The following is a 4852-nucleotide window of genomic DNA, read 5'->3' on the forward strand; positions in this document are numbered from 1 at the left end:
ACTGGTCTTCGGATTAGGGCGGGGGGAGGAACAGGTGAGAATGGGAGAGAGCACAGGTACTTGTGAGCTCCCTTTTTGGACTCTGAAGGAAGTGGAGGTCTGGAATCTTCCTTTAAGGAGAAGTGAAGCTCTCTTGGGGTGGTTCCTGAGAAGGGATCCCTGAATGAAACCAGATCCCTTTCAATTGGGTCTGTCCTCTCTGAGGGAAATGATCTAGTAGTCTTTATGCTTCTACTCCCTCCGCCCCACTTGAGTCTCTTCCCTTGGTTTTAACTTTGGAAAGAGTCACTTTCCTATGACTTTCCTTGATTTCCTGGCAGTGGTGGTACAACAAGGGGATTTAAAATCTTTAAACATGGTATTCATCACTGTCCTCCTTCTGGCCACTCCTGGGTAAGCTTGGTCATTGACAGGGGCAACTATGGGAGCATAGGAGTCTATAACTGACTTTCCTTCACTCAGGGCATCCCCCCTATCTTGAGGATACTTCAATTATAGCATCTAAGTTCCAGGAGCCTCCACAGTACACAATCAGTTTATAGATCAGAATGAGGGTACCTTAGCATTAGATTGTGCACCTTGTTAATGGGCAAAATAAGACCCCTCATCCAATTAGATTTCATTCACTCACTCATTCATTCTCTCATCCATCCATCCATCCATCCATCCATCCATCCATCCATCCATCCATCCATCTATCCATCCATCTATCCATCCATCCATCCATCCATCCATTCATCTAAGAAGTATTGATTAATGATAGCTAGCATTTATTAATAATTCATTAGTAATTCAGCGTTAGTAACAACTTACTGTGTGCTCAGTACTCTGCTATAACATCAGAGATATAGAAGGAATTGTAGACCCTTCCCTCTGAACTGTGTATTTCACTTACAGGGTTTCTTAAACTGGGGTAGATAAATTTATTTTAAAAAATATTTTGGTAACTGTGTTTCAGTATAATTAGTTTCCTTTGTAACCTTGTGATCTGATATTTTGTAATCTTGCTATATAATATAAATACTTGCAATATAATATTTTATTATATTAACTTAAAAATATTCTGAGAACCTCATAGATTTCATCAGATTGCTAAAGGGAACTGACAATGCAACGAAAGGTTAAGAACCCCTGACCTGAGGGATACATATTGGTGAGAAGCAAGAGAATGATCCTAAGCTATCTGACCAACATGAGAATATATGGTGAATTGATTGGCTAGAGGAGTCCCAAGTAGTCCAGATCATCAGGCAAAGGCCTCTTTAATCTGGTCATCCCTGGGTGCCTGCCCTCCTGATGCTGGGTCCTTTGCATTGGCTGATATCCAAGGGGATGTATAACTAGAATGACTTTCTGAAAATTATCATTGCTCTGAGAGTGGATTGAAAAGTCTGCTGGGAAGAGTGGCTCTCTGCCTGTTCTCCAGGCCAGGATGGTTCCTCAAAAGAGTGAAGAATAAAGGTCAAGTCCAGGTGCCAGATGCTAGTGGACCTCAGTGTCCAGTCTCAAGCAGTGTTTTTGCCCATTTTTGTATCTCCGGCACTTAGCATAGTGCCTGGTACATAGGCAAATGCATAATAAATGCTTATTGACTGACTGAGGCTGACCCAAAGTTAGAGTAACCAATAGTCATATTAGGCATGTTGCTAGGAAACCCTAAAAGTTAACAGAAGGACCCAGCCATTAGCCTGGGCCCCATTTCCACCTACTGAACATTCTTTTCAAAATAAATTTTTACTGATACTTTTTGTTATTTATATCACCAAAATTTCCAAAGTATCTCTAATATTTATCTTATCTTTAATGCTAAGGTATCCCTCACTCATTCCAGAGAATAATATAGTCAAATTTAAAAATACATGTATATATCTGAGAAAAAATGAGCAAAACTGATTAATACATTGAGAAAATATGAAGGTTTGCACAGTGGATCACTGCTGTGTATTTTCTACCTCTGCAGAGGAGTGAGGTAGGGTGATCTCTCTTATCTTTGGAGTCATGCTTGTTTTTTGTAAGTTTGCAACATTATTTTTAAAATCTTATTTATTTTTCCTTTATTTTTGTATTTAGCATTTGTTCCCCACTTACATGTAAAAACAATTTTTAACATTCATTTTTAAAACTTTGAGTTCCAAATTCTCTCCCTTCTTCTCTTCCCACTCATTCTCATTGAGAAAACAAAGCAGTTCAATATAGGTTATACATGCGTAGTCACACAAAACATTTCCATATTAGTTATGCTGTGAAAGAAAACATAGACAAAAAAAGAACCTCAAGAAACATAAAGAAAGTAAAAAAAGGTATGCATTAATTTGTATTCAGACACCATCAGTTCTTTGGAGGCAGATAGCATTTTTTCATCTTAAGTCCTTTGGAATTGTCTTGGATCATTGTATTGCTGAGAATAGCAAAGTCATTCACAGCTGATCATCTTAAAATATTGCTGTTACTTTGTACACAGTACATTTCACTTTGCATCAGCTCATGTAAGTCTTTCCAGGTTTTTCTGCAAGTATCTTGTTCATCATTTCTTATAGCACAATAGTATTCTATCATAAGCTCATACTATAATTTGTTCAGTCAATCCCCAAAATTGATGGGTATCCCCTCAATTTCCAATTCTTTGCCCCCAGAAAAGAGCTGCTATAAATATTTTTGTGTATATAGGTCCTTTTCCTTTTTGTTTTTTGTCTCTTTTGGCATATATACTTAGTAGTGTTATTCCTAGGTCAAAGGTATGCATGGTTTTGTAGCCCTTCAGGCATAGTTCCAAATTGCTCTACAGAATGGTTGAATCAGTTACAACTCCACCAACAGTGTGTAAACGCCCCATTTTCTCCATATCCTCTCCAACATTTGTCATTTTTCTTTTCTGTCCTATTAGTCAATCTAATAAGTAGGAGGTAGTACCTCAGAATTGTTTTAATTTGCATTTGTCCAATTAATAGTGAGTTAGAACATTTTTTCATATGCCTATAGATAGCTTTGATTTTTTTTTGTTCATATCTTTTGATCATTTATCAATTGGGGAATGGTTGTTATTTTTAAATTTTGATTCAGTTTTCTATATGCTTGAGAAATGAGGTCTTTATCAAAGATACTTGCTTCAAAAATTTTTTCACAGTTACTATTGCTAACTGTATTTCCCACCATCCTATTTCCCCCGACACTGTTTATTTAATTTTCTCTCTCTCCTTTCACCCTGTCCCTCCTCAAAAGTGTTTTGCTTCTGCCCGGACCCAGTCTGCCCTCCCTTCTATCACCCTCACCTTCTCTTATCCCATTCATCTTCTACTTTCCTGTAGGGTAAGATAGATTTCTATACCCTATTGAGTGTGTATGTTATTCCCTCTTTGAAACAATTCTAATGAGAATAAGGTTCACTCAATCCCCTCACCACCCTCCCCTCCAATGTAAAAGCTTTTTCTTGCCTCTTTTATGTAAGATAATTTATCTCATTCTACCTCTCCCTTTCCCTTTCTTCCAGTGAATTCCTCTCTCACCTCTTAATTTTATTTTTTTTTAAACACCCTCCCTTTATAGTCATCTGACACCTGTGCCCTTTGACTATATATATACTCCTAATTGCCCTAATAATGAAAAAGTTCCCATGTAGGAATGTAAATATTTTAACTTTATTAAGTCCCTTATGATTTCTCTTGCCTGTTTACCTTGTTATACTTCTCTTGAATCTTGTATTTGGAAGTCAAATTTTCTATTCATCTCTGGTCTTTTCATAAAGAATGCTTGAAAACTCTCTATTTCGTTAAATATCCCATTTCCTCCCTGAAGGATTATAATCAGTTTTTCTGGGTAGATGATTCTTGGTTTTAATTATAGCTCCTTTACTTCCAGAATGTCATTCCAAGTACTCTAATCCTTTCATGTAAAAGCTGCTAAATCTTGTGTTATCCTAACTATGGCTCCATGATACTTGAATTGTTTCTTTCTGGCTGCTTGCAATATTTCCTCCTTGACCTGGGAGCTCTGGAATTTCCCTATAATATTCTTGAGAATTTTCAATTTGGGATATTCTTCAGGAGATTATTCTTTCAATTTCTATTTTACCCTCTGGTTCTAGAATATTAAGGTGGTTTTCCTTGATAATTTCTTGAAAGATGATGTCTAGGTTTTTTTTTTTTTTGGTTTGTTTGTTTTTTGATCATGGCTTTCAGGTAGTAAAATAATTTTTAAATTATCTCTCCTGGATCTATTTCCTAGGTCAGTTGTTTTTCCAGTGAGATATTTCACATTCTCTTTCTTTTTTTAATTCTTTTGTTTTTGTTTTATTGTTTCATGATTTCCATTTGCTCCATTATAATTTTTAAGGAATTATTTTCTTCAGTGAGCTTTTTATATCTCCTTTTCCATTTGATCAATTCTACTTTTTAAGGATTTTTTTTCCTCTTCAGTGAATTTTTGTGCCTCTTTTCTCATTTGTGAGTTCTGCTTTTTAAGGAGTTCTTTTCCTCATTACCTTTTTGTACTTCTTTTATCATTTGGCCTAGTCTGTTTTTTAAGGAACTATTTCCTTGAGTATTTCTTTGTGTCTCCTTTACTAGGCAGTTGACTAATTTTTAATGATTTTCTTACACCACTCTCATTTCTCTTCCAAATTTTTCCTCTACCTCTCTTACTCAATTTTCAAAATCCTTTTTGAGCTCTTCTATGGTCTGAGACCAATTCATATTGTTCTTGGAGGCTTTGGATGTAGGAGCTTTGACTTTATTATCTTCTTATAAGTGTGTGTTTTGATCTTCTTTGTCACCATAGAAACTTTCTATGCTAAGAATTTTTTTCTGTTGTTTGCTCATTTTACCAGTCTATTTCTTGACTTTTAACTCTTTGTTAA

Source organism: Petaurus breviceps, unplaced genomic scaffold (assembly GCF_028583685.1).
Source record: "Petaurus breviceps papuanus isolate PSGF00001 unplaced genomic scaffold, PetGlider_PUasm1.0 90352, whole genome shotgun sequence".
In the NCBI taxonomy this organism is placed as follows: domain Eukaryota; kingdom Metazoa; phylum Chordata; class Mammalia; order Diprotodontia; family Petauridae; genus Petaurus; species Petaurus breviceps.